The sequence below is a fragment of the Eschrichtius robustus genome, chromosome 9, assembly GCF_028021215.1.
Source record: "Eschrichtius robustus isolate mEscRob2 chromosome 9, mEscRob2.pri, whole genome shotgun sequence".
Classification (NCBI taxonomy): domain Eukaryota; kingdom Metazoa; phylum Chordata; class Mammalia; order Artiodactyla; family Eschrichtiidae; genus Eschrichtius; species Eschrichtius robustus.
This window is the reverse complement of record NC_090832.1, coordinates 36550436-36563265: the sequence shown is the minus strand read 5'-3', so window position 1 is coordinate 36563265 and position 12830 is coordinate 36550436.

Here is a 12830-nt window from a genome sequence, read left to right as displayed (position 1 = left end):
TGGCTTACAAGGATTAGTTTTCACTTCAGCTCCATTAAGTTGTAGCTCCATTTCCCCCCTGGGTACTTTGAGTGATGGCGCTATTACCAGACTCAGGATCTGTTTTCAGAATGTTTGGCCAGAGTAAAAGCACCACATCTGATTTTTCAAGCAGACCCTTTAATTCATCAGAATTGTTAGTTCTCATTTTCTGCCTGTTCAACTTTGAAAGAGTATTTATTTTCCCTTGTGGCATTTGTATATACGTCAGCATTATTTTCCTCTTTCTTATCATTCCAATAGGCTTTCATATATTTTAATGTATGGAGCACTTCAGGTTGGCACTGGCACTTTTTCTTACTAATTAAAACACCTCAAACCTGCTTTGAAAAAGAACTATCTAATTTTCCATCTTATTGATGAGGCTTCAGTTGTCATGTGACTTGCCTAAGATCCCTTAGCAAGTAAGTTGAGGGGTTAAAATAAGAACTAAACATCCTTGATTCCTAGTTATTTGACTTTAATGCTTTTTTCTTTCCACCTATTCCTTTCTCCCTTCCTCCCCGCTTCCCATTCTCCCTCCCTCCCCTCTTCCCATTCTCCATTCCTCCCTCTCTCCTTTCCCCTTTCCTTTCTTTCTCTCTCTTCAGGAACTTCATTATTTACTTTCTTCTATATCTTACATGAAATTGCTAATTTTCTCACTATAATTATTGCCTTAGGCTTAGCAGTCAGGGTAGACCCAAGTAAAGATTGTTAACTTAGGTTAGACAGTCAGCATTATGGAATCTGCTCACCCTCTCTCTCACCTTTCCTTATACTTCTCCCATATTCTTAATACCCTCTTTCATCAGTTTCTTGAAAAAAAAAATGACCACTTTTGTCTGCTATCTCCCACCTTTTCCCATCCTTTTATTCACTATTATAACCTTTTCTCACTAAAGCTTTTCTTTCTTCCTTCCTCCCTCCCTCCCTCCCTTCCTCCCTCTCTCCGTCTCTCCCTCTTTCTTTCTTTCTTTTTTTCTATTGCAGGGAGCATATATTCAGGTTTTGTGTTCTCTCTCTCCTTTTTGGGATAAGGGCAGTATGGTGGTGGGGTATGTGTTTCCACACAGAAAAGTTTAAAAGTGCTGAATGAAACTTTATGGCATTCTAAAATGTGGATTAGGTTGTGGTGTACTGGTTCTTTTTGAATTAATGTAGTTTCATCAAATGGCTGAAAAAAAATCAATCAGCATACTTAAGAAAATGTATAATGAATAAACAGACAGTGGACGTAAGTATACTTCAATCTCTAAGTGGGTAAAGAGAATTATCTTTAACTTGATAATGTGTTTGAGAAAAGGACAAGACATTGACTTGGGAAGTCACTGCCCTCCTCCCTGGGAGAAATCCAAGGATTACTGGTATTATGAGGAGAGATTGCAGATTAAGGTTACTGAATGGAAGGATTACTGAGACACACTTGCCTCGGGCTCAAAGAAGACAATGGGAATTAAGAGACTACAATGAATAGAGAGTGGTATTTACTGTATTTCCAAGGTTGAATACTTTACAAAAGAAATAAGAACAACTATTCCTCAGGCCTAAGTTTGGAGTGGTTCTGGAGCTGAGGTTGCTTTTAAACATTCTTTCTACCTCTGACTCCAGGTCTTTAGGTTCTGCATATTAGTCTAAGGAGAAAGATGGCAGTCGTGGTGATTTGGATATTGTTTCAAAACTGTCTTAATTTGTTGTCTTAACGCATGCACGTTTTGCCCGTCCTCAGTCACTGCTGTTACAATTCAAATAGTGAAGAGTGATGTAAGAATCGTACCTGAGTCAGTTATGGAAGAGAGTGTAAGGTCTCTGGACTGGTTTTCACAGACGTGGAGTCTAAACCCATTTCTGACCCAAAGAATGCAACTGAATTTCTCAGACCTCAGATTCTTCATCTGCAAAATGGAGGGAATGATGCTAGATGATTTTCACAATTCCAGATATTGTTAAAAATATAGGAACCTCTCAAAGATCTACAAACATATTAATTGGAAGCATTGAAAATCTATTTAATTGTTCAATGATATGATATCTTGGAAATATCAGACAAAAGTTCATGAATGTCTTCCCTTTAAGAAGCCTCTAACATTTATGAGATTTATACAAACCCTGTTGGGACAACTGATTTCATTTTAAAAGGTCTAAGAACTTTTTATTTAAGAATAATAAAATGAATTTAAATATAAAACATAAAACGCTTAAACATGTCCCTAAAGTGTGTTTTAGTCCAAACATTGCTAATTCGTAGGAATCAACAGGCAAAAACTCTTGCCATTGAAGTAAACTAAAAATGAAGTTGTCTGATCTAGCTTTCGTCTTAGTTATTTCATTCAGTTCTGAAGTTCCTGTAAGAGTAAAGCCACATTTTGATAATGTACTTACACTTGACATAAGATTAATATGTAAGGAACAAAACAATAAACAAAACAAAATGAGAACAGACTCATTCATAGATACAGAAAACAAACAGGTTATTGCCAGAGGGGAGGGGTGTGGAGGGGGGCAAAATAGGTAAAGGAGATTAAGAGGTACAAACCTCCAGTTACAAGATAAACAAGCCAGGAAGATGTAGTATACAGCCTAAGGAGTATGGTCAGTTACATTGTAATAACTTTCTATGGGGACAGAAGGTTACTAGACTTATCGTGGTGATCATTTCATAATGGATGCAAATATCAAGTCACTAAGTAGGTATACCTGAAACTAGCATAATATTGTATGTCAACTATATTTCAATTTAAAAAATGGGGAGTAAAGTTAACAAAATATATTGGTATATTTCATTTTTGGCTAAAACCCCAAAATGAATAAATATTGATAACAGAAAAAAATTATAATATAAAAAATATAACTGCGTAGCTAGAAGATACTACTGCTACTTTAAGTCTTTCTTTAAAAAATACTAGGAAACCGTTTAGTGGTTGTGCTTTCCTTATTTAGCTGGGTTAACCTCTTAGTTGCTAAGGGCAGACTGATTTGTTTATAAACTTGTTAAACCAAATCTGCACACAACCACATCACAGATGATAAAGTGGGAAAAAAACATTCAAATTGTCAGTCTTCACCCACTTAACCATCTCGTCTTATTAATGCCTAATTTAACTTTTTCAGCAATGTATTGCACATTGCATGTTTTGCACATTGTATTTTTAAATGATGTCCTGCTGCTGATTGTTATCTGTGTAGCTGCAAAGACCCGACGTGTGACCAGAATTCCTTTCCCAGTGGCATACGCAGGCTGGGCTATTGTCAGTGAGTCATTCTCACTGCAATGACACTGGAGCTCCATGTGCAGTCTGATGTGTTTGAGACTGCCTGGCAGATGCCAAACATGTTTATTCCACATCAGTACCACTAGCGCTAGAGAGGAGTGTATGCCACGCTTAGGTTACTGGCAATTAAAACTTTCCCTTGATATCTGCCTCTTTTTAAAAGCTTCCTGATTTGGGAATAAATAAAACCAGATCTTTCTACTACCACTCATCTAATGAGCTTTCAACCTTTATGGTGTATTGTCATCTAACACATGGAATTATAAAGTTCGTGCGATTTTAAATTTCTTTGTGTCATATTTAGTTTTCTTAGCAATTTTTATGAGAGTATTGTTGTCCTGATAGGTCAAATATCAGTGCTAAAAGGCAGCAAAGCTTGTGTGATTGTGTGTGTGTGTGTGTGTGTGTGTGTGTTTAGTGGAAATTTAAAGAGTAGGCGAAATGACTTTTTGACAGGTGATAGCATTAACCCAAGTATGGAAAAGTTTCTATCTATTGTAGCAGATTGAAGTTTATACACCACAACTTAAGAAGGCAGAAATGTGATTTTCTTTTCTAGAATTAGAGTCTCAGTTTTACTCGTGAGGCCCTGCTCTACAATGACAAGATAATTTCTCCCAGCCCAGTATTCTCAGTTTCATCCAATGATTTTCAGCCAAAATTAAATATCTTAGGCACCGTTCATTTCGAAGCTGGGTTGCTTTTCAGCGAAGGGCAGCTGGAAGGATTTCTTTCCATTTCCTCAGTGGCGTCTGGGTGCAAGGGAGAAGTCGTCACCATCATGGCAGTGGCAGTGGACCAGCTGTCCTCCCAGTCCATGCTGGTCTCACCCTGCAGTGCCTGACTTGCCTGGTTCCAGCACGTGACTCATCTCTTTGAGCGTCCTGATCATTTCTATAACTTACGCTTAGGCACCTTTGATATTGAGGCTCTTGATCAGTGTGGAGGGTCCTTTTTGGACTCAGGTCCTGAGCACCTCAGTATTCCCCATTAGGACTTCTGGTTTCTTTCTCCACCCCTCACTGGAGTGTGTGAACCCCCTGGGGCTGGTCCTAAAATTCACATATAGGCACCTTCCTCAGCTGCAGAGACTGTATTTCACCACCCTCCTGTAGCCATTTTGAATGCTGTGTCATTTCAAATGTAGAGCTTTTAAGAAAGGTTTGTGTTGGGTCCAGTCTCTGCCCTGCAAAGCAGAGGCTCAGTAATGGCTCCTCAGGTGCCCCCAAACCTAAGTGGGTGCTACCCTCTGTCCCTGAGATTTGACCCCTGGGCACTCGGTTGGGAAGCGGACTTCTCACATCTGATTCCTTGTCCTTCTCTTTTTCTTGCTCTTGCTATTTCTTCTAGCACAGAAATGGTTTTTCCTTTATAATTTCTGTCTTCTAGAAATTGATTCTGGGTCATAGCCTCTTTCTTTTCTGCTCTAGACCATTTAACTCTTGATCTGAGTCCTTCAGGCTTGATTTTTATATACAAGATGCTCAGCTTTGGGAAGTTTCAGTAAAATTATTTTCTTCTTCAAGAAAGCTTTTGCATTCAGGCAGTAGTCTTGCTATGAATGTAAAATCTCGTATTGTAAAATTGTAAGCTGATTGATGACTGCTGTTCTTGGCTGTATGTTGCCCTTTTCTTGAAGCAGTGAACTCCAATGAATTAAGGGGGTGTGGGGAATATGGGGAAAACTACAGGAACATGAGGATGTAAGGCTTACCGGGGATGAAACTACATTGGTTTAATAGTGCAAAAATATTATACCCATTACAACAGCATCATCCCTAAGTCACCAGTTTACAATGGAGGTTTTTTAGATGGGTCTGATGAAAAGGAATGAAACTCACATTTGGATTTCTATTAATGAACAGTATATTTTGTTAAAGAGTCACTATAGTCTTCTTTACTTTGCTGTTACTCAGCCATTTTCTTCTTTTATAATTTAGACTTTACATTTTTAAATTATAAAATAAAATGCAGATACACACCCTTGCAAGTGAATGTGTGTATACATTAATGAATTTCTTAATAAATTTTAAGGTGAACACCTTTGTAACCATCACTATGACAAGAAATAGAACTTTGCCAGCCACACTAAAGTTCCCTCTATATGCTACACCCCTCCCTTCTGCTACATGTAACTATTATCCTGACTTTTATAGTAATCACTTCCTTGTGTGTATGTTTAGTTTTGACATTCAAATGTGCATCCTTAGACACTAGAGTTTAGTTTTTCCCATTATTTAAAATTTGATAAGTTTTTAAGACTTTTAATCTATGGTTCCTCCCTCTACCTCTTTCTTTTCCTTGTTTCTGTTGAAGACCTGGACTGTTGGGTCTGTAAAGTTTCCCACAGTCTGGATTTTGTTGATTGCATACTCATGGTGCAGTTTAGTATGTTCCTTTGTCCTCTTGTATTTTCTGCAAATTGGCAGTTGGATCCAGAGGCAATATTAGACTCAAGTTCAATCTCTTCCGCAAGAATAGAGGTGGTGTTTGGGAAGACTACAGGAGGCACATAATGTCTGATTGTCTTTTTATGACATTGGAAATTGTTGATGTTTATAGTGCCTAAATCGATTATATACTATACTCTCTAGTGCCACTCTCATACCCGGATCATTAATATATATGCAAGATTCCGAAAACTGCAGGCAGATGGGAGATAAGGTTTCCCAAATGGTACAGCAATTAAAAAAATTTCTAGATGTGCTTTACTTACTTTTGTATTTGGTATAAACTATGTTGCCAAGGTTACATCGAGCTTGGAGCAAATGCAGAGTGACAATCGCAGGGAAAAAGCAATTTCTCTGGGTCTATCCCCCACCTGCTATTGTGGCACTTCTCCTTCCTACAAAGGTCTCTTCCTCTCACCGGATACTACTGGAAGTCCCCAGGTGGCGTCTCCTCTATGCTCTGGAACAGCATTCTCAACTACCATGGGACATCTTTCTGCCTCTTCCCTTGTTGCCCAGCTTTGATTCCCTTTGGTGATGTCTTCTTTAAAGCTTCTGGAGTCCATGAAACCCCACATCGGTGGTCTCTCATGGCTGCTGCTACTGCATTGATGTGGGAGACATCTTCCACTGATGCCCAGGGGCAGAGTCTGCTAATTGTTCCCCAAATATCTGTTTTCTCTTCCTCCTGGATATACGGCTATATTACATTACTCAGTCATCCTAGCAATTGCTGTGGCCACGTAACTGATTTCTAGACAATGCTAGATACTTGGAAGGGATACGTGCCATTTCTGGGAAGCCTGCTGTGCCCCCTCCATGTTCGCTTTCCCTTTGTGATGGCTAGATGCAAATGACGATGACGCTCTGGGGCAAAGTTCTGTACATTTTTTCTGTGAAAAGCAAGCGTGTAAATATTTCAGAGTTTGAGGTCATATGGTCTCTGTTACAACTACTCAACTCAGCTGTTATTGTGCAAAAGCAGCCAAAGACAATGGGTAAATGTGTAAGTGTGACTGTGTTCCCATCAGACTTTATTTACAAAACAATGGGTGGGCTGTAGTTTGCTGACACCTGCCCTGGCAGAGCCACAAGATGTAAAGAGCTTGGATACTAAGTATGGAGGAAGGCTGCCTATTGACCAGGACCACCTACCTTCAACTGTCATGTGAGAGAGAAATCAGCTTTTGTTGTATTTGACTCATGTATTTGTTATCTAGGTCTGCCGTAACAAACAACTACAAAATGGATGCCTTAAAATAATGGAAATTTATTGTCTCACAACACTGAAGTATAGAAGTCTAAAATCAAGGTGTCTGCAAGGCTGTGCTTCCTCTGAAACCTGTAGGGAAAAAATCCTTCCCTGCCTTTCCCTAGCTTTAGGTTGCGGCCGTCTGTCTTTGGTGTTCTTTGGCTTGCAGCTCCATCCCTCCAGTCTCTGCTTCTATTGGCTCATGACACTCTCCCTGTGTTTCTGGCTCTGTGTCTCTTCTCCTCTCTTATAAGGATAACAGTCGTACTGGGTTAAGGGCCTGCCCTACTCCAGTATGATCTCATCTTAATTTTATATCTTGATTACATCTGCAAAGACCCTATTTTTAAATAACTACCAAGGGTTTGGGCTTCAACCTATCTTTTGGGGCAACTCAATTCAATTTACAAAAAGCTATTATATATTTTGCGAGGGGGATTTATTTATTACTGATGCACACTTGACTGTGACCATGTCAGTGGCATGCTGAACTTGACTGATATGGGGAAAATTTATTTTTCATACCTTTGTACCTCACCCAGTGTATCTCAGAATTTTTTTTTTTTTTTTTGGAAACAACTTATTCTCCTGAAAGAAGAGCCCCTATCTTTCTAGAACTCATGCCCCAGTCCGTGGAGGGCTGGAAGGAAGCCAGAAATGGTAATGGAGAGGTAAACAATGACAGCCCTCTCAACCATGGACAGGCTTTGCGTCTGGGCATTGTTCTACCTGCTGTTCACCCGGCTGCTTAGCATAAACTGTTTCCAGGGGGCTCATTAGTCAACTGTTCTCTTGGCAGAACCGCTTCTTTCTCTCCTGATCCTCCTGCTGACACCCCCGCAGACACGACCAGATACGTTTAATCTTAACCTGAACACAACGGACACTACTGTTTGTTACTGATACTTCTGCTGAGAGCTATAAAAGGTGTTAAAGACACATGATAATTAGAACTTCACCTCCATCTCCAACCAACAGCCTTCTTTTAGGTAAAGCTTAACAGAAGTAACTGGGAGACAGGACACTGTCAGGAAACTGATTTAGATGATTTCTTTCAAGCAAACTTTTGAAACAAAGGTACAAACCAAGGTGAATCAAAAGGTAAAAACATTGATAGCTACCACCTGGTAAACTTGTTATATTAGTTCTTAAAACATTAATTTGCTATTCTGTGGACAGTCTAGATACAAAATAAACGTGGGAACCCGTGAATATTGAGAAGGTAATGTTCTTGTGTTTATGTCTGTGTTTAATCATTAATGTTTCTCAAATTTATGCAGATGATCAGCACAGAAGTGTGTTTCCTAGTTTTTATACTCTTAGCAGGCCAGCCTTCTTTCTCACACCTCAGACATGTGTTTCCAGGCAGGTTTGCTGATGTCTAATCAGTCAGCTGAGATACTCAACTGTTACTTAGCTCTCCAACCCTGTCTGGAGGAGCTCCAGCGTGGGAGAATCTAAACATATCATTCAAAGGCCTCTGATGTTGCAAAGAAAGGAGGTTTTAGATGATTTTTGTTTTTCTTTGGACTTGGGTCAGTGCCTCCCATTTACACCTGGAATGTGCACTGGATGGTGTCAGATGTGTTTTGGAAGACTGATGTGGGCCTCCTGGAAATCAGCTACAGTGGGGCCCCAGGAGACTCTGGAGCAGGTTATCACGTTAAGAAACACATCTCTTTTTATCAGTGAATATGGATACTGAACAATGAGGCCATGGAAATTCTCCACCTCCACTGGCAACCTTGGGCCTCCCAGACAACCTGCATAGTCAGAATGAGCGCCAGGGTGAGCTCTTCTCTGTGGCTTCTCCATCACACTTTGACTCCAAATAAAAAGAGTTCACCCAGGGGATTTCAAGTCAAAATCCAAGAACCAAATTATTCCTATAACTGACATGAATGACCTATCGTTGGTAAGTGGAAAGAAAATGGTCCCAATGTATAGGAGAACTATAGGAACAAATGCTAGTAAGTAGGTTAATGTTTTGCCAACAGCGTCCCACCGATCCTACAGGCTATCACAGACAATTGCCATCTTACCACTTTCCTAGGATGAAAAGATGTCTTATAAAAGTATGACTCACTCTTGCTTTATTTTATGGGGGGGGTCTACCTGTGGTGAATACACTTGTCCCATACCATCATGTCTACCCCTTTATCTTTTGACCCCCCCAGTACAACTTTCCACCTTCTTTAAAGAAAATGCAGAATCCAAAGGAGGATTGCAAACAGTTATTCCAGAACCAAACCAAACCAAACCAAAACAAAAACTAGTTATCAACATTTAGAAATCAGGAGATTACACCTAAGAATCTGCATTTCTTATAAAACGAGCCTGTGACAGCACCAGGCCTGCATTTCTGCATGGCAACAACACACTGGAGCCACATTTAAGGCGGGCATGTGCTCTTATTAACACAGGCCAACTTTACTCATTAACACGACCAGCCCCGTCCTTGAAGGCATTCGAATTTGCAGTGCCTGGTCCATAGGAAAGGAAAGCAAGCTTCAACAATTTTCATTTTCTTCCTTGGGATTCTAAAGTGTTTTTTTTTCTTTTTAATTAGAAAAAAATTTTTTTTTAATTGGAAATGAGCCACAGCCAGTGAGTGGAAATGGCCAGTGAAAATGTATAAATAAGTGGGCTTCCCTAGAGCTACCATTAAGTACATTCAACAATAACTAGGTTCAGTGTTTCCCATGTCTGAAAGACTGACAGAACCACCAGAACTAGGTAGGCAGTACGTGTTTAGTCTGTAGATATATTGCAAGGGGAGATGTTTCCCAGAAGATGGTAGTGCTGGTATTTAGTGCCTGGAACTATGGCTTTAAAGGAGCCTGTATCCCGTTATGGTCACCTAGCGAGGGAAGAAAGTTTCTGGGTCTTGTAATATTACACAGGACAAGAAAAACGGGATGCTCTTGGATTTAGTTAATTTTTATTCTCTCTTCAACTCCTTCTCCATAGAGGATATGGTCACCTGAGAGGAGTTCTTGCTTCCTCTCCCAAGACGTCTTTCAGGTTCCAGAGAAATTATAATTTCTGGTTATGGAGAAATTATAATTTTTTTTTGCAAATATGATTAGAAAAAATATAAAAATCATGATATATGAAATGCAACCTCTTTTCTGGTTTTTAATACTAAATGAGACAACATTTTTTTTTATACATGTCCCTGTTTCTAACTCTCTTAAATGCTTCACCTTCCCATGCTTTCTATTCTCTTGCAATTCATTTTATATGGTCTTTTTCCAGGAATCTTTCCATCTCATTAGGTGTTCTGTTCTTTTTTTTTCTTTCTATGATGCTGCATTTTCCTTTTATTCTAAAATCTGTGTTTAATTTTCCAGTTCTCTACTTTTGTTCTTATTTTCCTTTTGTCAGCCCAGTCTCTTTTATTTTCTGTCTATTGTTTCATTTTCTCCCTCTTGGTGCCCTCAGTCATGTGCTATTTTACATGGTCTGCTTATTTCTCTCTTCTTTTCAGTTTGTTTTCTTCTCGTACTGTTTATTTATGCCTCCTGCTTAAAACCAAACCAAAAAAAAAAAAACCACAATATGGATTCTTACTTGTGTTAATTACAGTTTTCTTCCTAATTTCTTTACACTAACTCCACATTGTAAATCAGTTTTTTATACTCTAAATTGCCAAAATCCCATTATGAAATAAAAATTTCCCCCAGTTTTCTATAGAAAATTAGAAGTTTGTTTGTCTCTTAAGGAATGAATGTTCTCTCCACGTGGTGGCTGCTGTGTGATGACCCTGGGCTGCAAGTCGTCACGTCAGCCCTGATCCTATTTTGTCCCTTTACTTGCTGTGTTACCTTCAAGAAGCCACCGTGTCTCTGGGTCTTTTCTTCATCTGTGAAAGCTAAGGGGGGAAGAACTTCCCTGCTACTCAAACTCTGGTCCTCTGACTAGCCACATCAGAGTCAGCTGGGAGCTTGTTAGCACTAAAACAAGCTCAGGCCTCCCCAAAACTTCCTGACTCAGAATCTGCACTTTTACAAGATCCCCTGGTGATTTGTCTGTTCGTGGAGGTTTGAGAAGCAAACTCGGTGATCTTCAAGGGTTTTTCCAGCTTTAACTTTGCTGAAAATTAGTGCAGACTTATTTTAATAAGTGACAGTAAGTGGGAAAATAAAGTGAAAACTACCTTGCTCACAGGGCACAGTAAAAATCACCCAAGAATCTTTGATAAAAGGCCAATGCCTTGGGGTCCTTCCTCAGATCAACTAATTCAGAAACTCTGGGGATGGTATTTGTTCCTGCCCAGATGATTTTAATGAGCCTACTGAGAACCACTCAGGTGTACTACTGAAACTTTTACCTCCTGTTCTGATACCATTAGCACTGCTTTCCTTTGGATGGGAAGTAATTATTATGGGAAGAGAAGAACTCCAAACTATTTGTTTTTTACCTACTTAAACCCACCAAAAATTATTCTGGGGAGGATAAGGAGTTAAGGAGATAATTATTGAAGGTGACTATATACATTTTTATAGCTTTGTGGGAGCAAAAAGCAAGGTTCACTTTTTTTTTTTTCCTCAAGCCTCGGTCAGACTTCTGCTGACAATGGGAGTGTTTGTGGTAACAAGAAGGAAGGAACCCCTGGCGAGTGATAGATATGACTTTGTACCCTGAATCGTGGGAATGGGGGTGGATATTTCAGTAGAATGGTTTCATTTCATCATAATTTGGTGTTGCCTGTGTCAGCACAATTAGCCACAGGCTATGATTGGGTTACCAAACATTAAGTTCCCATTTACTTTTAATTACTTTAGGTTGTTGAACTATAGCTGATTTAAGAAAAATTGAAACCAACAGATTTTTTTTTTTCCTAAAATGTCCATTAAAATATTTTTAGTGTGAGAACCGGGGAAGTAATAGTCATCAAATAGTTTGTCACAAGAGTGGAAGTTATACCATTATGGGGAAATCTTTTATGTTATCGTTTTCCAAGTTAGATCTTGAGGAACTTTCTTTAAAGATTGTTTACTTTTCCTTAAGGTTATTTTTTTTCTCCAGTGCTTAATGAGAAACATGAGCAAATGATTACGTTTTTGGAGTGATCAAATTTTTTGATCAGAGTAAAGAAAAAATGTATTTTCCTTAAACATTTTTCGCTTAGTAAGTACACCACCTTCTTTTCTCAGTTTTCATGTCCTGAATTATTTCTGCATCAAGTTTAGCTGAGGGGTCCAAATTCGGTCATCGTGGGGAATTTCTGAGGTGTCACATCAAAGAAGAGAGATAGCAGAATAAGATGTCATTTTGGTCTGTTACTTGAGTGTTACTCCAAGAAGTTATGTGAGCGGAGAAATACTGATCTGGGTGGACATCTGTCTTTCCCACAGTGTGACAGAACCCCAAGCAGAATCTTTAGTCAAGGCTGGGCTGTGGCCTCATTATGTCAGGTCTTCAGAGACTCTCTGGTAGTTATGGGGTTCTTACTTCATACATTGCTCAGAGTCTCGTGAAGACTCAATGAATATTTCCTAAAAGATTTATTATAGCCCTGGTCAAAATTGTGAACTAGGAAAATTTTCTTCAGTTGTATCCTCTCTCTCATTGAAACATGTCTCCCTAATGTTGGCACTACTTTGTTTCCCTTCTGCTGCATCTTTGTCCTACTTAGAACTAATGTAGGGAATCACTGCAACAACTTCTTCAAGCCACTCTGTTACTATTCATTTTTTTCTCAATAAAGAAATCTCTAAATTGACATATTTTTCTTATGGACAGAAGATCTTTCTTTTACGTTGTTTGATACATCTCTTCAGTTTTTCAGTTCTTTTGTAAAGGGGAGGAAGTTGAAGAGCTTTCCATCAAAAA